Source organism: Pan troglodytes, chromosome 8, assembly GCF_028858775.2.
Source record: "Pan troglodytes isolate AG18354 chromosome 8, NHGRI_mPanTro3-v2.0_pri, whole genome shotgun sequence".
NCBI classification, from domain to species: Eukaryota; Metazoa; Chordata; class Mammalia; order Primates; family Hominidae; genus Pan; species Pan troglodytes.
This window is the reverse complement of record NC_072406.2, coordinates 133,547,413-133,570,906: the sequence shown is the minus strand read 5'-3', so window position 1 is coordinate 133,570,906 and position 23,494 is coordinate 133,547,413.

Here is a 23,494-nt window from a genome sequence, read left to right as displayed (position 1 = left end):
TAGCCCCTCACCACCCACCCCAGGCTTAGGATCCTGGCCTCTGCAGTTTCCAGCTTTGCTAATCTGCAGCCTGTGGGATCTGCAGGGCCAGCCATGGGGAGCTATTCTCACCAATTATGACAACTCCCTTACTGGCTCCCCAAATTTTGAAGCTCTGGGGCAGAAAAGGCTGGCAGATAATGAATGGGAGCTGAACTAGCTACTCTTCCTTGGCCCGCCAAGAGATGCCCCTGGGATGAAGTGGAATAAAGAAAGCCCAAGAAATCTCATGAGTCTGAGCTGAGCTGGGTCTTATAGATGACCCAAGCCAACTGTTTTACTTTAGAGAGGGAAACTGAGGCTGAAGAGGGTCAGGCAGTACCCAAGCTTCCATGATCAATTGATGACCGAATGGGGAGGGGACCCGGGGTCTCCAGACTTTCTGACCTGCCCAAGGGTGTGCCACCCACCGACTCAGGGTCTTCTCCAGCCACTGCTCTGGGCAGCTTCCCTTCCAGCTACCATTTATTATGTACCAACTGCAATTTATTAAGTACCTACTGTGTGCACAGCTACCAACTGCCATTTATTAAGCACCTACTATGTGCACAGCTCTATGGGCATACCAGGACTCATGAAACCCACTGCCTACTCTCAGGGGGTTTACAGCTAATTGGGAAGAAACAAGGAAACAGCTGCAGAAACAGGCTGCAGGCGAAGGGTTTGCTGCAGGGACTCGGGCAGGTGCCAGTTTCCCTCTCTGGTTTCAGGTGGACCCAAGCTCTTTCATCTGTATGTGTGTGCAGGTATATGCTGAGGTCTCAGGTCAGACCCTATTTCTTTTTGCTTTCCCTTTGGGGGGTTGCTGGGAGCTGGGTTACTGGTGACGAGTCTGCAGGGTGGGGTAAGGGTGGGCATGTTTACAGTGCTTTCTGGGATCACATGTGTTCTCATCTTCTCGGCTTGGCCAAAGTTTTTAAGAATGAAGAATGTAAAAATTCCCTAGTAACAGCTTTCCCACCTGGGCCTTGGCTGCTTCTCCTGGCCAGCGGCTCCATTACCTTCCTTTACACCTGTCCTAACCCTCATTCTAATTCTCCAAGTCCCAGCTCAAAGAGTCTACCCACACCTCTCCTGGGGAAGACTTGCCCTGTCCCAGGAGTCCTTTCTCTGCAGATAGAAAGTGTCCGGGGCCAGTGATAGAGTTTGGATGAGTGTCCACTCCAAACCTGATATTGAAATGTGATCCCCAGCATTGCAGGCGGGGCCTAATGGGAGGTGTTTGGGTCATGGGAACAGATTCCTCATGAATGGTGGCTTGGTGCCCTCCCTGTGGTTATGAGTTACCTTGAGATCTAGTTGTTAAAAAAAAGCCTGGCACCTCCTGATTCTCTCTCTCTCACTTTCTCTCTTGCCATGTGATGCGCCTGCTCCCCCTTTGCCTTCTGCCATGATTGAAAGCTTCCTGAGGCCTTACAAGAAGCAGATGCTGGCACTGTGCTTCTTGTACAGCCTGTAGAACCATGAGCCAACATAAACCTTTCTTATCAATTACCCAGCCTCAGATATTCCTTAATAGCAACCCAAAAAGGCTAACCTAGGCAGCTCAGGTATTTGGCTTTGTATACAGTGAGGACCCAACAAGCTCTTGATAAAGGATGAATCTCCTCCCTCTCTCCACGGGAACTGTGGTGTTTGCCAACTTATATTCTCTTTCTAGGATAACTCCCTGTCTTAGCCCATTTTCTGTTGCTATAACTGAATGTCTGAGACTGGGTAATTTGTAAAGAAACTTAGAAATTTTCTAGAGGCTGGGAAGTCTAAGGTTTAGGGGCCACATTGGGTGAGAGCCTTCTTGCCACGCATTACATGGCAGAAGGTATCACATGGTGAGACAGCAGGAGTGTGTGTATCAGCTCAGGTCCCTCTTCCTCTTCTCATAAAGCCATAGTCCCATCATGGGGGCTCTACCTTGATGACCTTACCTAATCGCAAGTACCTCCCAGAGGTCCTACCTCCAATCAACATATGAATTTGGGAATTAAGTTTTCAACATGTAAAATCTGGGGGACACATTCAAACCAAAGCACCAAAACGGCAACTGTCCAGAAATGCTTTATACACTCGCTGAACAAGCATCTTGGCTCTATCCTAGAGTCATAAAATCATCAAAAATGGGAATTATGCTTCAGGCAAGTGGAATTTGGCAAGGACGTAGCAGCAATAGCAACATGGTAGGTTTGAACTTGAAGTTCAGTCCTCAACTCTCCCATTTAAAGGCTGTGGGACATTGGACTAGCCACTGGACTTCTCTAAGCTTTAGTTGACTTGTCTGTAAAATGGATAGAACACTGATGCCTGCCTCTCCAGAAGGGTGTGAGAATCAAATCAAAGAGTGTATCTATAAAAGCACTGGCTGAGCCTCAAAGTAGTGGACAAATACTAGCTATTAGGATTACATGGCCCCTTGATATGATCTATTTGCAAAAAGATAGAATAATTCAGATCTTTATGCTTGGGCCTAATCTTTTTGATAAAAAGAAGAAAAGGCCAGGCACGGCGGCTCACGCTTATAATCCCAGCACTTTGGGAGGCTGAGGAGGGTGGATCAGCTAAGGTCAGGAGTTCAAGACCAGCCTGGCCAACATGGCGGAATCCCATCTCTACTAAAAATCTCTACAAAAAAATAGCCGGGTGGGGTGGCGGGTGCCTGTAATCTCAGCTACTCAGGAGGCTGAGGCAGGAGAATCACCTGAACCTGGGAGACGGAGGTTGCAGTGAACTGAGATGGCACCATTGCACTCCAGCCTGGGCAATGAGAGCAAAACTCCATCTCAAAAAAAAAAAAAAAAAAAGAAAGGAAGAGAAATCTAGTAATCTGTAGTCTTGTGGTTTTCTCTTAAAAATGAAGTTCCAATTCAAGACGAAAGGCCTGGGGAACTTGAACTGATTAGATAATTCTCCTAGGGGATCTGCAGTCCCTTTCGAGGAGGGTTCCTTATCGCAGGCCTCAAACAAAGCAAGTGTTGACCTTTCTAAGTGAGTGTTCCCCCACCCAGAGAAAAGCCTTTTTATGTCATAGCTGATGTGAGTGGTTGCTGGGCTGATGTTATCTTCAGGGTGTGCCTGCTGTTAGGGAGAGAAGCAGAGACACCATCCACATCCAGATCAGCAGAGGCAGAAACGGCTCAGGCAGACATGCGGAGGCTGGCCAGGATGTGCCAGGAACTTTGCCTGCCTCTAAAGAAACTTGCACATTCCAAGAGCAGGATGGGGCATTAAAAAAATTAGCCCTAGCCTGACTTTTCTACAGAGAATATGTTAATGCTTTTCAAGTATGTGAAAGGGGAATGTCACAAAGAAAGGAACAGCCCAGTTCTCTATGGCCCGAGGATGGAGCAACCCTAGACCTGATGTGATGAGGTTGTGGTAGGCACAGCTGTCCTCAGGGAGAAAGGAGATACCGACCCAGAGGCCACAAGGCCACCAGGAAGGAGAAGGGAGGATGGGAGCTGCAGAGAGTATTTCCCCATTAAATGAGAAGAAGGTGTGGGGTAGAGGGGCATTTAGACTTGGATTTTTCAGTGTCTTCAAGATTTGAGCTTTGGGGTTAAAATCCTAACAGCGCCTTATGCTCCACTGCCTTGTGGGACTTTGGATCTTAGTATCTCCATGTGCTCTGAGTTCCTCCCATACAGGTCTTGCACAATTATTAGTTGAAAGATCAATAAACGATTGGAGTCCGTCCCATGGTTATGGGTGTAAGATCTGTGGACAGAGAGCTTGGATTCAAATCATGGCCCTACCTCCTGCTACTTGTGTGACCTTGGGAAAATTATTATATTAATTAAACTTCTCTGTGCCTTGTAGCTTTCATTTGTAAGGTGAGGATATAAATACACACTAAGTCATAGGTTGCTGTGGGGTTCAAATTAGGTGGTACGTGCAAACTGCTTAGCGCAATGTCCCCTGTAGAGTAAGAACCCAAAGAAAGCAAGGAGATTGCGTCTTGGACTTTTGGCTAAGAGCAAGCAAAGGTTAGCATGGAGGCCATTAAGACATCGTACCTGGGACAACTGCACTTACCCACCCCTATGAAGTTCAGTAGGGCCTTATGACTTGCTCTCACCAATAAAATGTATGTAGCAGTCATATGTGGAGCTTTGTAGGTAAGAAGTTTGGCTTGCCTGTGTGTCCCCACCCTTCAGAGGTACCTGTGAAGGCACGGTTTGAGATGGCGCCTGGGTCCCTGAGTGACTATGAGCAGAGTCCCCTTGCACTGGAGATGTAATGGGAGCAAGAAATAAACTTCTTTGGAGGTTAGGCTCTAAAATGTTTGGTGTGTTTGTTACTGCATCATAGCCTAACTTCTCCTGGCTAATACAGGCACCCAAGGAGAATTCTTTTTATGCCAGACTCACAGATCTTTTTTTTCTGGGAAGAGGCAGCATGATAAAATGGCCAAAGCCTAGCCTTTTGTACAATAGGCCTGGATTTGAATCCTGTCTGGCCACTTTACAGGCCACTTTACAGGCCACTTTACAGCTCAGCATTCATTATGGGTTTTTTTTGTTTGTTTTTGTTTTTGTTTTGTGGAGACAGCATCTCACTTTGCCACCCAGGCTAGAGTGCAGTGGTGTGATCTCAGCTCACTGCAACCTCCACCTCCTGGGTTAAGCAATTCTCGTGCCTCAGCCTCCCAAATAGCTGGGATTACAGGTGTGTACCACCATGCCCACTAATTTTTGTATTTTTAGTAGAGACGGGGTTTCTCCATGTTGGCCAGGCTGGTTTCAGACTCCTGACCTCAAGTGATCCTCCCATCTTGGCCTTCCAAAGTGCTGGGATTACAGGTGTCAGCCACCACACGTGGCCTTATCATTACCTGTTGACCAAAGGTCCCTGCTCCTCTCCAGTTGGCCCTACCACACGAGGCTCCCCTGAGAGCAGTAACTGCGCCCTCCTTCACTTCATCAGGCCTGGGGGTGGCAAAGGCTCTGCTGCTGTTAGCCCCGTGTTCCTGTACTGTCCTGCCTCACACTGCCCACAACCAACTTGGGTTATTCTATCTTCAATGTGCCGTCTTGTTTCTGCTTGGGCCCAGTGACAATGCCGTCTTGCTTCCCTGGGCCTACTCTGCTCATAGCAGAGTAGCTTGGTCACTTTTTCATGCCTCATCTTTCCAGTTGTGTTATAGGTAAGCTCTTAAAAGCAGGAACTCTCTGTTCTTTGCTGGGTGCCCAGAGTGGACTGGTGCGTTCTCCTCTGGTTGCACATCTGGAGCTGTTTACATCGCATACAGATGCCCAGGCTCTGATCTGTATCCAGATCTCTGGCTAGGGTGTAGGGTTGAGTGAGCAGAGAGGGTCGAAAAGCAGCAGAAAGATGGTTGGTAACCATGTGTTCATGAGGCTGTGAGGTACCACGGTCCTGTTAATTATATTATAATCACATGAGAAGCTTGATTTTGGATGTGATCACTTCCATGCATACATACTCAGTATGGACATGTGTGCATGACTGTGCACGTGTGTACAAGTGTTCACCTGAGCAGGCTGACTGGTCTGTTCCACAGAAAGACTCTGCTCCCTGCTTCTTCTGAGCCTTCATACTGATCTCTCAAACAGAAGAATAATACCCTCCCCTTCTGCCCTTGTAACTCTCCCCATCTCTCAGGGCTCACAATTTCAGCCCTAAACCATTGCGTGTAACACACAGAGAGGGATACAGATGCTTTGTTTCTTTTCTGTTGGTTCATGCACAACACTACAACCTTTTTCTCTAGATAGACATTTTGAGAGCTGGGACTACGTTTTAAGCTTCCTCTTTCTTCTTCTTTCTTCTCTTTTACTGTTTATCAATGGCTTCATCTAAACCAGGCATCTTGCAGGGTGCTTTTTTATATGTCAGGTCATTAATCTTTGCAACCACCCCATGAGATAAACAGTATTATCACCATTTTACAGATAAACAAGGCTCGGGGGAGGGAGGGTTAAACAACTAGTCCCAGTGGCAGCCCTGGGTTTTCAAGGTAGGTCTGTCTAACTCCAAATCCTTTGCTATAAGTCGGTGATTTTCAAACTTTGGTGTCAGGACTCCTTTATACTCTTAAAAATTATTGGAGATTCCTAAAAGCTTTTGGAATGCGAGTTATATCTGTTAATATTTATTATATTGGGAATTAAAACTGAGGAAAACTTAAAAGTATTATTTCACATAAAATAGCAATAATGAGAACACATGGACACAGGGAGGGGAACATCACACACTGGGGCCTGTCGGTGGGTGGGGGTTAGGGGAGGGATAGCATTAAGAGAAACAGCTAATGTAGGTGACAGGTTGATGGGTGCAGCAAACCACCATGGCACATGTATACCTATGTAACAAAACTGCATGTTGTGCACACGTACCCCAGAACTTAAAGTATTATAAAAAATAGCAATAATCAACCCATAACATATTAACATATATAACTTTCAGAGTAAAAATTAAGTATATTTTCCCAAAGAAAAAAGTGGCATTTTTAATTTTTTTTACATATTGCAATATTCTTTATTGTCTGCCTTAATAGAAAACAGCTGGATTCTTATATCTGCTTATGCATTTGATCTCTTGTGGTACTACATATCATGTAGACTCTGGAAAACTCTACTGTACACTTTTGAGATAATGAGAGTGAAAAAAGCGAAGAACTTAGTGTTGTTATAAAAATTGTTTTGTACTCATAAACTCCTGTAAAGGTTTCAGGGTCCTCCAGCTGTGCCCAGGCAATACTTTGGGAATCACTGCTGTATGTTTCTAAGCTCTGTCTTCTCTTTGCATTTTTCCCATTGTTTCCCAGTATTCTTTTATTTTTTTTATTTTTTTTAATTTTTTGAGACAGAGACTCGCTCTGTCACCCAGGCTGGAGTGCAGTGGCACGATAGTGGCTCACTGCAACCTCTGCCTCCTGGGTTCAAGTGCTTCTCATGCCTCAGTCTCCTGAGTAGCTGGGGTTACAGGCATGCACAACCAGCCTGGCTAATTTTTTTTTTTTTTTTTTTTTTTGTATTTTTAGTAGAGATGGAGTTTCATCATGTTGGTTAGGCTGGTCTCAAACTCCTGACCTCAAGTGATCTGCCCGTCTTGGCCTTCTAAAGTGCTGGGATTCCAGGCGTGAGCCACAGCACCCGTTTCCCAATATTCTTGTCTGTTCTCTTGGGTGCAGCCTGGACTTCATGTGTGCCTGTTCATTGGCTAATAGATGAGGATTCTATGGCTCTGCCACAGGATCCTGGAGGGAGGCTGCCTGATGTTCCAGTGAATATCCTATGTTTTCTATACTATTTAAGGGACATGGGTGTACTGGATGTTCCTAGCCTGGCCTCATGAGACTTTGCGAACTCAGCTTTGTGATGGACCAATGGTCCTAATAAATCAACACCATTTATTTTTAGGGGAAAAAAGAGAAAACGATATAAATTTCTCTAGTAAATAGGAGATAAATACCCCTTCTGGTTTGGGGAGAGGGAGGGATGAGTAGGTGGAGCATGGGGGATTTTTAGGCCAGTGAAACTATTCGGTGTAATTCTGCAATGGTGGATACACACCATTAGATATTTGTTGAAACACATAGAATGTGCCACATTCTATTAACATTTAGTTAACAGCAATGAGGCAATATTGGCATATCAGTTGTAACAAATGTACCACACTAATGCAAGGTTTAATAATAGGGAGAAATGAGGGCATGCAAGGGAGTGTATGGGAATTCTCTGTATTTTCCAATCATTTTTCTCCAAACCAAAGCAGCTCTTAAAAATCCCCAGAAATCACTGTGTCCAAAAAAAAAAAAAGTTCCCCTTGCCAATTTGGTCCTTAGCCAGAGACCTTTTGTGGTTTGGGCTGGTCCAGTGGAAACCTCTGAACTCTTATCCTACCTGAACAGCTCTACTGGGAGATCATATACACATGCACAGTCATTACCCCAGACAAGATGTTTTCTTGGGATTTTTCTCCCATCGACTTTAGCTCCCAAAAGTCTACAGCAGCACAAACTGGGATTTGGAGGGTGTAATTCTGTGGGGAGACTAGTAATTAGAGGATTGTTTAAAAGACTGCCAGCGTTGTTTAATGAGTTGAGAACTATCAGCCCATCATCACAGGGATAATCGGCCCTCTAACGCACAATGGAGCAGGAACAATGTGTGTCACTTTCTGCAGCTGGAGAATCTGCTGGAGTGAGATCTGGGAGGGGGCCCAGCCCTTCTGTCTAGACCACTGGGGACTTCCCTTGGCTGGGAACTCAAGAGGACAGTGTTTGGTGATGGTGGGTTGGGTGGGAAGATGTGGCAGGCTGCCGTATGTGGACTATTAGTTCATGGCCAACTCCCGCAGACAAGCTTCGGCTTGTGCTGTAATCCCTCCCCACCGACCAGTTGTATTTTAAATGCAGCCAAGCTGGAGGAATGGAACCTGTTATTGCTATGCTTGGGGAATTGTAAACCACAAGGCTGGGGCTAGGTGCAGCAAGAGAGGCACCTAGACCATCCATCTCAGGTACTTACACTCAGGCCCAGGCAAGTGCAGAATTTGCACCTGAGAATGGTAGCACTTTGCAGTGGAGGTGCCCCACTCTCCTCGAACCCAAGTACACGCTAGCCATGGTCCTGTTGTCCAATATGCCTTACCTTAATACCTATTTTGTCACCCGTCTTCACCACACCTGGCTTATACATACTCTGAATAATTCCCAGCTTGGCTCCTGCATTTCTTGACCCAGTGCACAGCCTCTTCCTCAACCCTTTTGGGACTGGCAGGCTCAAGAAATGTGCTTGACTCTGGAAGGTTTCTCCACAGCCCAGTGAGCACACGGACTCTCAGATAAAAATGAGCTTAGGAGACAATAAGTAGTTGTTCTGAGACTGAAAGTGGAGACCCTAGTGACAAGGCGTGGGGGAGCTTTCCTTAGGTGCTTTCATGAGACTCCACATTCACGTGGGGAGTGGCGGCAGTGCTATTTGTGAAGACAGGCATTGCGGTGACCCTCCTAAAGGATTTGTGTTTTTTTTTCCCCCTCTTTGCTCAAACTTAATTGGTAATATTATAACTTTCAATTTAATCATTGACCTAAATGAGTTGTATTTTTATCTCTGCAGGAGCCTGGCTGGGCTGCATAAAAGAGTGGTGGCAGCTGAGTGAGGGAGAAACTTACTAGAATATTTGGGCTGGCAAGTGACACCACTTCTGCTCCGAGATAAGATGGAGACTTTTTCAAGCTACGTTTTAAAATCGTAAAACCCAAGATCTCCTGCTGGAGATGAGCTGTAGGTGGGTCTGGAGCATCTGAGAGCTGTGAGGGAGGAGAGTCATACCAGAATTACTGAGATGATTGCTGAAACCAAGATTATAAGTCATTAAGGGTTTGAAAGTTTTCTGCAGGTGCACAATAGACTACTCAGTATCTTGGATTCTTGAGCTGGGGTCAGGTTAACTATTAAAAGAGGACGAAAGTCTTGCTAACAAAACCTGAAGTTTAAAACATACACTGTTCCCGCTGCCTTGGCCATTCTTGCTTAACTTAGCTCTCTTTTCCTAGCTTTCAGGATCCACTGTTGATTTACTTCCATGCCTAGATTAGTAGCAGTTTCCTTCATGGTGATATTAAATTAGCTGGCTCATTTTCCACCATGAGAGTGGGTATCCCTCACTGCAGTGTCCACTGTAATAAAAAAAAGACACAGCCATAGGATATGTGGGGGCGGACAATTGTTGCATTTCTTCTCCAGCTGGTGACTCCCTCTGCTAGAACTGAACACCAGGCTTGCATGGGAGATTCTTGCTCCCTTTCTTTCTCAGACAGAACAGATTGCATTTTTCATTGTAGAACCACAGATGCCATAACCTTTATGTGCCTAAAATCTTCTTTATAAGCATCCAGTTTCAGTATCTTTGATCTGGAGGATGCAATCACATTTTCCTTGAAGATAGTAATCATCTAGAAAAACACAGAGGAGGAGAAAACACCCTTAAATAAATCCTCGAAACAAATTTAAAACCCACATTGTTTTGAATTATTCCACGATTCTCCCTCTCCTATCTTCCACTCTCATCTGGTCTTTGAATGGGAGGATTTGGAGCCATAAAGGGTCTTAGCATTATCTGGGCTGGCCACTCTGAGTCTCAGATGAGATACTTCCTTCGCAAAGGGAAACTTTCTTATAGTTACATTGGTATGGGGTGACTTTTTCAGGATTAGAGGATTTAAATCTGCTTTTAGGTTTTGTTTGTTTTGCTTTTTTAAACCAGAAGAGACCAGGTGTGCTGGCTCATACCTGTAATCCCAGCACTTTGGGAGGCCAAGGTGGGCGGATCCTTGAGGTCAGGAGTTCAAGACCAGCCTGGTCAACATCGTGAAACCCTGACTCTTCTCAAAATACAAAAATTAGAGGGGCGTGGTGGCGCATACTGGTAGTCCCAGCTGCTAGGGAGGCTGAGGCAAGAGAATAGCCTGAACCTGGGAGGCGGAGGTTGCAGTGAGCCGAGATCGCACCACTGCACTTCAGCCTGGGTGACAGAGTGAGACTCCGTCTTAAAAAAAAAAAAAAAAAGAAGAAGAAATCCTAGCAATCATTTAATCAAACTTCCACCATGGTAGTCAGGATTCCTTGTGTTGCAGGTGCCAGCCACTCTGCCCAAGAGCAAGAGGGGCCTATGGAGGGGATGGAGGATGGGTCGGGGGTCCTGGGACTGAAGGGTGGACTGCTGGGGCCAAGCAGCTCCAGGATCATAGGAGCCTGTGCTGGAGCAGAGGCTCTGCAGACTCAAGCTGCCTGTGGCCCCTCTTGGCAACCGTGGAAGCTTATCCACCTGGGATTGCCAGGGCTGCTGGTACCTTTAGGGTTACAACTTTGTAGCTAATAAAAAAAAAAAAGAAAAAAGAAATTTCTAGGGGAAGGATGTTGGTTTGCTCAATTTGGGTCATGGGCTCAACTCAGCACAGGACTGCTACTAGAGGAACTGGGGGGTGTCCTGCAAAACACCAGCCAGGGCACTCCCTTCTTCTGGATGAGGAACTGACATCCAAATTCATCTAAGTGATGATCCCTCAGTGGAGTGGCAGAGTCACCTTCATACCTCCCGATGCCCCAGGTGAGGGCATTTGCCCCATCATGCAGGGTTACTTCATCCTCTACGTGCCAAAATGCTCCCAGTCATTCTTTCTCTTAGAAGAAATGAGCTCAGACTCAAACAGTGAAGCCACGAGCAGCTGGGACCCTCAATTAACCAGAAATCTGTTTTTCATTCAACTTTGGAGGAAAATAGAAGAAAGTCTCCGGTTTATTCCATGGTCTTACTCTTAGGGTGTGTTTCAGGGGGCATATATAGATGGCTTAGTCTCCTGCTGTTTTCAAATATCTTTTTTATGCTTTTAAAAATTGTGATAAAATATACACAATGTGAAATGTACCATTATGACCATTTTAAAGCGCATGATTCAGTGACATTAGGTACATTCCCAACGTTGTATAACTTTCACCACGATTCATTTCCAGAACTTTTTCATCATCCGAAATAGAAACTCTATACCCATTGAATAATAATTTCCCATTCCCCCTCCCCCAGCCCCTAGTGACCACTATTTTTTTTTTTTTTTTTTTTTTTTGAGACAGAGTCTTGCTCTGTCACCCAGGCTGGGGTGCAGTGGCATGGTCTCGGCTCACTGCAAGCTCCACCTCCCAGGTTCACGTGATTCTCCTGCCTCAGTCTCCCATGTAGCTGGGACTACAGGCGCCTGCCACCATGCCTGGATAATTTTTTTTGTATTTTTAGTGGAGACGGGGTTTCACCGTGTTAGTCAGGATGGTCTCAATCTCCTGACCTGGTGATCTGCCTGCCTCGGCCTCCCAAAGTGCTGGGATTACAGGCGTGAGCCACCGCACCCGGCCCACTATTCTTTCTATCTGTATGAATTTGCTTATTCTAGGTAGCTCCTATAACTGGAATCATACAATATTTGTTCTTTTGTGTCTGGCTTATTTCACTTAGTATAATATTTTCCAGGTTCATCTATGTTGTAGCGTGCATCAGAATTTCATTCTTTTTTTCTGGGTGAATAATATTCCATTGTGTGGATATGCTACATTTTGTTTATCCATTTATCTGTTGACATGTACTTGAGTTATTTCCACATTTTGGCTCTTATAATAATGCAGCTATGAACATTGATGTGCACCAAATGTCTTTTGGCAGTGCTAAATATTCATCATCATAAAAATGATACTAAGGTTTCCCCATTGACCATACCAAAAAAAAATTAAGTTTCCCATCAAATGGAGGCTTTGTGGGATCATGGAGAAAGCATGGGCTCCAGAATTCTATAGCACATTCATTAATGCTGGGCATATCATGTCCTAGTTTGTGACATTGGGCAAATGAACCTCTCTGAGCTTTCATTTGCTCATCTCATCTAACAAATGGCCGACAAAAAAGGCTGAAGTTGATATTTCTGGGCTGCTTTGAAAATTTGGTGCTTCCCAGCTGGGCACAGTGGCTCATGCCTGTAATCCTAGCATTTTGGGAGGCCAAGGCAGGTGGATCACTTGAGGTCAAGAGTTCAAGACCAGCCTGGCCAATATGGTGAAACCCCATCTCTACTAAAAATACAAAAATTAGCCAGGCATGGTGGCAGGTGCCTGTAATCCCAGCTACTCGGGAGGCTGAGGCAGGAGAATTGCTTGAACCCAGGGGTGGAGGTTGCAGTGAGCCTAGATCGCTCCACTGAACTCCAGCCTGAACAACAGAGCGAGACTCTCTCAAAAAAAAAAAAAAAAAAAAAGAAAAGAAAGAAAAAGAAAAAGAAAAAAAAATTGGTGCTTCCCAAATTCACTTAGTAATCAACAGTGCTTTGTGAGGCTTTAGGAAAACAGATTCCTGAGTCCCGCTCCACAACTCCTGATTTAGAATATATAGGAGTGAGGCCTGGAAATCTGCATCTTTACCAAAACCTTCAGGAGATGTAGATGAGGCCAGTTTAAAACCCACTACTGAAATGAAACTTAGGAAGCCAAGTGCACACTCAGAACCTGCCTCACAGATGGAACTTGATAAATGCTGGCTCTTCCCTCTTGCCCTTCTTCATGCTTTAGATATGAAGAAAGAGCAGAGGACAATTGCATTTTGAGGAAACACTTGCAGCAATGACCATGTCAGGTCACAGCAACAAAAATTCTAATAATGGATTGTTTTTCACTCTGAGCAACTAATCATTGGTAAGTGATGTTGGCAGTTAAGGGTATAAAACCAGTCACTTTATTCATTTGCGGTTTTGATCATGCATTTGGCTATGATTGCACTGTGTGCAATACAAATCTGCCAATGAGGATGGTGGAGTAAAGGGGGGCTGGTGGAAGGCACCCTGTTATGTTATGTAGAAGAGAGAACTCCTTGGAGATAATTGTGCAAACCTGAGACTTCCATGCAGAGAAGGAATCAGTGAATTTATATCAAAGAAGCCAGATTGATATTCTTTTCTTCTTTTTTTTTTTGGTTCCTTTCAAATTATAAAAGGAGTGGACAAAGGGAATGTTGTAGATGTAATTTGTTCCAGGCTCGAATAAAGCGTATTTGTGTCTTATGAAATTTTACGAGAAAAATGTAATTCAAATTGGCTTGGAGATGAGAGCTGTCAAATAGATTGAAAGCTGGATTATAAACCAAGACTAATGAGAGCCTGCAATGAGCACAAAGTTAGGGATGGAGTCCAAGAGAATCTCTGCAAGGTCTTACAGGGGAGGTAAACAGCCTATTAATTAAGGTAGCAGATGGTAGTAAATTGGGAGATGTTTTAGATTCCAAGGACAGAAAAAGAAATGAAAGCATGGGATCTGTATTGGGTAGTTAGAAACCTCAGCACGAAGTCAATGACAGGAAAGTAATAAGAGCTGCAGGTAGTCTTGGAAGCCAGCAGGATTTGGAATACCAAGGGGTTAGAAAGAGACTAGAAATGTTAGTGGAATGGCTAAGAAGCTACTGAAGAAAGTGGTTCACGCTGCGAGGCAAAGTTTTAGGGACCCAGAGGGCCGGCTTGGGCATGTATGCTCAAGCTGAAAGAAACACATTTCTGGGTGGGTGTAGTCTTAAGATCTCCCCCAGCGGGTATTTGCAGATAAAGAAGCTGCCTGAGTAGAAGGGACTCAATTGGATGTAAACTGAAGAAATAAATTAGCACAGGAGGAAAAAAGCAGGTGAGCTGAGATAATCAGTGTGATTTGGCTAGAGGTTGAAGACGGATTGACGAGATGGATAGAACGTGGGCTTTGGATCTCAGGTTTTTGGCGACCACTGCATCTTCCAGTTGACTGGGGGTTGACTATTAATATTTAGCCTTTCTGAGCCTCAGTTTCCCCACCTCCTATAAAATGAAGACACAATTTCTTACCTTTTATAAATATTATAAATTTGGATGAGACTTACGTATAGATTACTGTGACATGGTAAGTTTTGAACACATGCTGACTTGTCCCGTGTACCTGTGTAACGAACGTGATCAGCACATACTTGCGGGAGGGGAAAGTGAGGGATGCTTGTAGGAACTTTGGGCAGCACCTACACAGCTATCCCCATTTCTTTTTGTTTGTTTTTGAGATGGAGTTTCACTCTTGTTCGATCTTGGCTCACTGCAACCTCTGCCTCCTGGGTTCAAGTGATCCTCCCGTCTCAGCCTCCTGTGTAGTTGGGATTACAGGTGTCCACCACCAAGCCTGGCTAATTTTTTGTATTTTTAGTAGAGATGGGGTTTCACCATGTTGACCAGGCTGGTCTCAAACTCCTGACCTTAGGTGATCCACCTGCCTCAGCCTCCCAAAGTGCTGGGATTACAGGCGTGAGCCACTGTGCCCCACCAACTGTCCATTTCTTGGTTCTCATTTCCTACACAAGGCAGTCAGCCGTACCCTGTTTTTATTACAGTGGAGTCACATTTAACTCAGAGGCTAGAGTGTAAAGCCATCACACGAAGTGAGAGTCACATATGGTCAAAATTATCCTTAAAAATCCTTCAAATCACCCATAAAATACAGTACTATGTAGTCTCTCAAAAAGTTCTTTTCAGCCAGTTTTTCCTCTGGTGTTGGAACTGATCACAGTTTTATGTTTGTGTGTGTGTGTGTGTGTGTGTGTGTGTGTGTGTGGTGTTGAGCACCAGGTGAAGTAGTTGGCTTACATTTATGGATCATGCTATATGAAAATGCTTATTATTATTATTATTATTATTATTTGAGACAGACTCTTGCTCTGTCACCCAGGCTGGAGTGCAGTGGCTTCATCTTGGTTCACTGCAACCTCCACCTCCTGGGTTCAAGCGATTCTTCTGCCTCAGCCTCCCGAGTAGCTGGGACTACAGGCATGAGCCACCAAATCTGGCTAATTTTTGTATTTTTGGTAGAGACGGGGTGTCACCATATTGGTTAGGCTGGTCTGGAACTCCTAGACCTCGTGATCCGCCCACCTTGGCCTCCCAAAGTGCTGGGATTACAGGCGTGAGCTACTGCGCCTGGCCTATTCCTATTATTTTTTTGAGACAGAGCCTTGCTCTGTTGCCTGGGCTGGAGTGCAGTGGTGCATCTCCACTCACTGCAACCTCCGCCTCCTGGGTTTAAGTGATTCTCATGCCCCAGCCTCCCGAGTAGCTGGGATTACAGGCCATCATCCCTGGCTAAGTTTTGTATTTTTAGTAGAGAAGGAGTTTCGCCATGTTGGCCAGGCTGGTCTTAAACTCCTGGCCTCCCAGTGCTGGGATTACAGGTGTGAGTCACTGCACCTGGCCTGAAAATGCTTATTTTTTAACACTGAAATGGCAATTGGCATGGTGAGATGCTTACAGCATAGGGGTATCCAGTTCAAGCTGACTCCATGCCTGTGCTGGGCAGGTAGAGCTGTGAATCTTTTTGTTATCTCTCTTCTTGGTCAGTTTGGGCTGCTATAACAAGATACCATAGATTGAGTGTCTTAAACGACAGAAATTTATTTTTCACTAGAGTCTAGAAGTCCATGATCAGGGTGCCAGCAGATTTGGTGTCTGTTGAGGGCTCTCTTCCTGGTTTGCAGACAGCTGCGTTCTGATTGTGTCCTCCCACAAGAGAGAGCAAACTCTAGTCTCTTCCTTATCCCATTATTGGGGCTCCACCCTCATGACCTCATCGAAACCTAATTACCTCCCAAAGGCGCCACCTCCTAATATCACTGAGGGTTAGGGTTTCCCTATGTGAACTTCAGGGGATACTAACATGCCGTCCATAGCAGAACTGGATATGCAACTCCCTTGAACTGAAGCAACTGCCATGGATCAGACTGGCTGGCTGGGGGCCTGTGAGCTCAGCTTTGGTTGTGGGGAAAATGGACATAATAGGACTCCATACTGATCAGCTTCCCTGGGCCCCCTGCTCAGCTTGTTATGACAGGGCACAAAGGAGGTGGCTGTGCCAGAGGACGTGAGCCCTAGCCAGAAGCTGCCTGCACTTGGCCCAGTATGAGCTGGGGTGAATGGGGGCAGCCTAACTGCTTTTGCACTCTGCATAAACAAGGCCTGATGGCAAGCACTTACTGAACAGCTACATGGCCTTCGGACAAGGGGGTGTTCATCCTCTGAGTCTAGAGATGGCTTGGATATGATTTTGTTTCTCTGCTTTTCCTCCAGAGGGATACACTTTATTAAAACATGGTCAATTAATGCATTAAGAACTCTGTTGATGATAACATGTACACCCTTTGTTCTGTAGTGGTGTACTTGCTTTTTTTTTTTTCTTAAAAATATATCCTGGGGGATTATTCCTATTGGTACAGAGAACTTCCTGATCCTTTTTAAATTTAGGCAAAAGTTACTATAACATAAAATTCACAATTCTAACTATTTTAAAGTATACAATTCTGTGGCTTCCAGTACATTCACAGTGTTGTGCAACCATTACCACTATCTAATTGCAGAACATTTCCATCATATCAAAAAGAAACTGTATCCACTAAGCAGTCAGTAGTTTTAATTTGCATTTCCCCAATGACTAATGATGTTGAGCATCTTTTCATATGTTTATTGGCTGTATCTTTTCTTTGGAGAAGTTGTCTATTCAGATTCTTTGCCCTTTTTTTAATTGAGTTTTTTGTTTTGTTTCTGTTGTTGTTGTTGAGTTGTAAGAGTTATTTACATATTGTAGATCCTAGACTATTATCAGATATATTATTTGCACATATTTTCCTCTCTTCTGTGGTCTGTCTTTTCACTTTCTTGACAGTATTCTTTGATGCACAGTTTTTGATTTTGATGAAGTCCAATTGATCTTTTTTAAAAAATTTTGTTGCTTATGCTTTTGCTGTCATATCTAAGAATCCATTGCCAAAACCAATATAATGCAAAATTACTCCTGTGTTTTCTTTTAAGAGATTTATATTTTTAGCTTTTAAATTCAGGTCTTTGATTCATTTTGAGATAATTTTTGTATATAATATAAGGTAAGGGTCCAATTTAATTCTTTTGCACAAGTCATCTTTTTTTACATCCATGTAGCATTCTGTTCCATACTTTGTTTAACCAGCTTTTTGTTTTTGTTTTTTTGAGATGGAGTCTCACTCTGTTGCCCAGGCTGAAGTGCAGTGGTGTGATCTCGGCTCACTGCAACCTCTGCCTCCTGGGTTCAAGTGATTCTCCTGCCTTAGTCTCCCAAGTAGCTGGGACTACAGGCGTGTGCCACCATGCCTGACTAATTTATTTTGTATTTTTAGTAGAGACGGGGTTTCACCGTATTAGGCAGGATGGTCTCGATCTCCTGACCTCGTGATCCACCCGCCTCGGCCTCTCAATGTGCTGGGATTACAGGTGTGAGCCACCGCGCCTGGCCCTAACCAGTTTTATACTCTATTCTATGACTTGGGTTACCACTAAACTTTCACTATTAAAACCAATGATACAATACATATTCTTGTATATAACCACTCCCTACATATCTGCACATATTTGTAGTCTGAATTCCTAAAAGTAGAATTGCATGATCAAATACTGATTGCCTAATTGCTGTCCCTGGAGGCTGAGTGGATGTGCATGACCTCCATCCACTGGTTGAGAATGTGTTTCCCCACACTCTTGCAGATCCTTGTAGGTTTTTGGCAACCAGATGGGGAGTTTTAATTTGGAACTTTCTTATTATGAGCAATGGTGTACACCTTTTAATATATTTTAAAAGACTGTTATAATTTCTTTGCTATGAGCTTTTCATAGCCTTCACCTATATTTTCTGTTGGCCTTTGTTTTGTAGGAGATACTTATAAAGCAAGTGAGGTCTGTTTGTGATATGTTTATCATTTACCCGTTAGCTTTATTAATAGCATTGTTTTCCTTCCCAGGAAAAAAAATAATGTGTTCAAGTGCTCCAGTTTTTCTTTCTAAGACTTTTAAGTTAAGTGATTACTTATAATAGTCTTCCCCATTCCAATATTATAATAGTATTTTTCTTGTATTTTTATGATTTCAATGTATCATTTAATCTTTGATACAGATGGAATTTATTTGGCCACGTGGTGTGAGGTAGGGGTGCATTTTCTCCCCTAGATAATTGAGATATTAATAGTTACTTTTGAGGTCAGATATCCATTTCCCATAGAAAATAAAGCAGTAAAAGTTCAGTCCTAACATGAGGGAAGCCCAAACCCACTTCATTGCTTGGTCCAGGCTGGGAAGGCCATCTCTGCACTGGAACCAGAGGATGGCCTGTTCTTGGCCTTTCCCAGATGAGGAAGCGTAGAGCAGTGGTTAAGAGCAAGAGTCCAGAGGCAGGTGGACGGAGTGAAAGTGCTTCTCTCTCAATACCTAGTTGTATGACCCTGGTCAAATGTTCTCACCTCTTTAATGTGCTTTCTCCTCATCTGCAAAACAGGGATAATATCAGTACCTGCATCATAAAATGGTGGTGAGAAGTAAACAAAGTCCTGAATGTGAACTGCACTGCACAGTGCTTGGCAAGGGAACACAGGGGAGCTGCTGCCATTATCATTGTCACCATTATCCTCACCACCACTATTTGGACCCTTGGTGATGGCTCCAACCTCAGGCCTGCCATTTACTGATGTAGAAGTGACTGGAAAGTGCTGGCTTCCTTTCCTCCTTCCCAGGATAGAAAGCTGACCTGGGGCTCCTCCACTTGGCCTGGCTCCATCATTCAGACAGTCTTCTTCCAGGGCAGCAAATGACCTCAGATGTTTGCCCTGGGCCACCCCAGGGGAATTTTGGGCTTTCTTTGTGTTCCATCCATTTCTCAGTCTTTTCAATTAAGTGAAATCAAGTAAAAACACAAATCAAGTGATCCCTGAAGGGAGATGAGATCTCACCAGGGAGTCCTAGAGAACTACAACCAAAGTAGCTTGGCATGTTGCAGGTGGTAAATGGAGGTTCAGAGTGTGAAAGTGAATATATAACCCCAAATTAATGATTTTATGGTAGACCAGGAACCCCTGGGCCCTGATTCTTTGAGCAGAGCTTCATCTTTGCAACCATGGCTCCCAGCCCCACTGTTTCATCAGGTGGCAGTGTCAAGGGGAAAGGAGCCCTGGGTCCTTTTTTTTTATTTAAAAAAATTTTTTTTAGATGGCTCATAAAGCCACCTCCTTTTTTGAGGAAGGGGTATGAATCTCAGGGAGGGTTCCTGCTACAAGGCCACTTGGCATCACCCTTGGCTCTGCTTGGAGCAGCCTCCAGGCAGTGACATTTCAGTTGCTGCAAGTCTGGAGCTGTATTATGCCATGTGTATCAGGAGAGTAATTGGATAAATTGGCCCTGGAGGGGTTTTGGTAACCATTACTTTCAGTTATTTTGTGATTCCCCCCCACGGGGGAAGAGTGGGTCCTTTTCTTCGACTGCAGCATGAAGCAGGCTGTACGCAGCCCCATCACCTACCTCAGCTACAGAGCAGATCCGCTGGCCTTAGGGGACCAAAAGCTGGGGAGGGGCTGGGTGTTGTACCTTTGCTTTCTCCTTTCTGCTGCAGGTGAACCCTGTACCACTTAAGCCTGATATCCACGGCTGTTCTCAGCAACTTCCAAGCATTACTTTCAGTTATTTTGTGACCTTTGATGAGGCGGCTACTTCTTTCTCCTCCCAGCCTCAGATAAGGGATGACACAATTCAGAGAACGAGAGAGTCAAATTCTTGTGGTTTGGGCTTAAAAGGAGAACTAGATGAAGAGTTAGGTTATGGGGTCCCCATGCTCTCAGGACTGGGGAGATGCCCCAGAGAAGCAAGAGAGGTTGGGTTTAGCTGGGTCCTCCAGATGGGACTGTGCATCCTGCCTAGGACCTGGGGAAATGGTGGTAAAACCAGAAACCCCAGGCAGGTGGCGGGGATCTGCGATCCGGGGCATCCACGCCTCCCATCGCCCGGGGTCTCTGGTTCTGGAGTAGAATGATCTGTCCAGTGATCTTAGGGAGGCTGACCTGAGGCTGCTTTACAGGAGGTCTCTGAATCCAGAGGTGAATTTAATTGTTAGGTGACTTAAGGTTTAAACAATTTGAGACCCTCTTTAGAAAACAAAATTAGAAATGATAAATTTCAAATGAGATACAGGCAGTGTCTCTTTTGGGGGTGATGAAATGTTCTGGAATTTGTGTGATCATTGGACACGTCTGCAAATAACTACGAAACACCGAATTGTCCACTTTTAAAGGGTGAATTTTATGGCATGTGAATTAGTTATAATTTAAAAAATATATTGTTAAAAAAATCAGGTAAGGGTTCTGGAAGGGGCCCAACCTGAGAGGGCCTGCAGCAAAGCTTTGCCCACTTCACGGTGCAAACTCTGCAGCCCAATGTGGCTAAGAGTGGTGTGGGCAGAGGGCCAGAGGCAGGAGAGTCCTGCTAGTAGCTGCTGTGTGGACAGATGGCCCCCTTGAGGACCAGATCCTTCCCCTTCTCTGGCCTACCTCCCACAGCCAGGCCCGAGTGAGCTTCCAGGCACTTCCATGCAATCTTGGAGGAAACAGAGTGGGAATTAACGGGGATGAGGCTTCAGCTTTGTGGGATGGGACCAGGAAAACAAAGAAGCCACATGTCTTGTACTCCTGATTTTGACCCAGCCTGTGTATACAAGCTCTGGCTTTGAGGGGCTCAATGACCAGGTCTCTCTCCGGCCCTGCAGCCAGGAAGGCTGACCAGAGGAACCCTACTTCTACCCCCGTGAGGCTTTTTTTGTTTTGTTTTTTGGGTTTTTTGGGGTTTCTTTTTTTTTTTTTTTTTTTGGATGGAGAAAACGCCTGCAGTCTGGGCAAACAGACGAGGCTCTTTGGAGGCCAGGGATATGCCACTGTCATATTTATAATATAATGCTTGTTTATCTTGAATCGGACCCGGCTCTCTGTATAACTTCTGTTCCTCACATTTTGAAGATTTGGGCCCAAAACACATTTCAGGGAATAAGGAGAAAGCCCTTGTTTGAAAATGAACCAGCAAAATAAATCATTGTGTTTCTGAAACAATGCCCACTGCATACTTTTCAATTCTGAGCTTTGGCAGCAGCGTTTTTAAAAAGCACACACACAAAACCTATCACATAATTCTTTCTGAAAGGCTCATTCAGCAGGCCTGCCTTTCAGTTCCCAGCCCCGTCTTTCTTCTCTCTTTTTTTTCGTCTATTTTAAACCAGCCCTTCTGGTGAGAGGGCAAGTGTACATACAGCCTTCCATTGTGTTTGTAAAACAGAGCCATATCAGTTGAAAAGTAATGATAACATTTGTAGTTATGCAAGTGGAGATAACAGTAATCAGATCTCTGCTCTGGGCAAAAAATCCTAGTGGCCAGAACCTAACAATGGGTTAGGGTGTTATGTTGAAAGGTGAGGGAGTTGTGTTTGTGTGTTTTTGTTTTAGCAAAGCACCAAGCCCTTTGTTTTTCCTGCTGGAGGATCTCCCAGTTAAAGCCCTTCCGAAGCTGACCGGTTAAGGAGACCCTTTCCTAAATGGAGATCTGTGGTTCCCCTGCTCACTCGAGTTTTCCTGGCTATTTTTTCTGGCATCAAGTGATTTAGGGTTTCCTCTGCTTTCCAGCAGGTAATGTGACCTCTCCAGATTAGAAGGAGCTGAGGCTAATGTATTCGCTCAAGCAGAGGCCAGTGGAATGATAGCATCAGTTTGCACTGCCATTTGGGTTTTTTAAAAAGAAAGGTGTTGTTCTGGAGTTGCCCTTATTCTTTCCAAATCTGATTCCCCTGTGGCGGTTTCTGTTGCATTTTTCCCCAAACAACATGCAAATATATTGATACCTGGGAGTTTAAACAACGGCAAGAACTGGAAGGTGCAATTTCCAAGGAATGCCAGGCCCAAAACAGCACCCAGCCGTGTCTGGATTTGACATAATGGAGACCAAGGTTCTCAAAATGTGAGCTGTATTTAGAGATCACGAAGTGAACTCCTGATTAGGTGTTGGATATCTGAGTTCCTCTGCTGGTTGGTTTCTCTGATTTCATTTTGGGGTTGCCATTTACTTATTTTGGTTGGGGGAAGTAGTAGCCTTGGGTTCTCCAGATGTAGCAAAGAATATCTTAGTGGAGACCAAGTGCCCCATCATAGAATGGCTGTCAAGAGACATATCCTGATTCTTATCTGACTTAGGCAGAACGTTGGATCCACAATAACCGTAATTCTCAATAAAATGGAGGCCCAAATATTTTTGTCTTCTGCTCTGAAGCGTTCCTAATTACATAAGAGATAAAATGCAGGTTTTTCTACTTTTCTTCTGGACACCTGAAGAAATGCTCCATTTTGCTCTCCTTTCCTACTCTTATTTACCCAGAAAAGAAACTGGAAAAAATATGAATGTAGACATGGAATTGCGAAAAGCAGCCACATAATCCGTGAATTGCTTAGGGGTGGGGACTGGGGCGGCAGGAGGACTTGTATGAAGAAATCCAGTTCTGTTTTATTTTTCAAAGTTACATTTTCCTCCCTGTCTCCAGACATAAGTTTTTGAATTAAAAATTATACTTTGAATGATGTGCAGATGTTGGCATCTTAAAACCAAATACTGTTGTCCTGTGGGTTGCTAAGCAACCTGTGCAACCAAATCAGCTCGGGTTTGAAAATGGAAACAATTTCAAGAGATAAGAAAATGAAGCCCCATCCCTGAGTGTGAGGCGGAGGGCTGGGGTAGGATGGACTCTTCCCATTGCCTGCCCTGGTTAGAAGTGTGGCTCTTCTGGCTTTTGTGGCTTGAACATGCATTTTAATTTCATTGTGTCAATTCTCATTATCTGTCTATGTGGAATCCCCTTTTTGGTTTTCAGAAATAATTAAGTAAAAAGCCCTTTCACTCACTGCATTTTTTGGCATTGATAAAGGCATTTGAGGCATTTCAGACAATGCGGGAGCAAGTATCAGAGCAAGTCTTTGAAGATGTTCTTTAAAGACGGCCCTGACAAACAGTGGCAAACAGACCAATTAACCCCAGAATCTAAGTCCTGGCTGCTTTAAACTCCCTTCAAAAGAAATTAGCTCTAATGTTAAT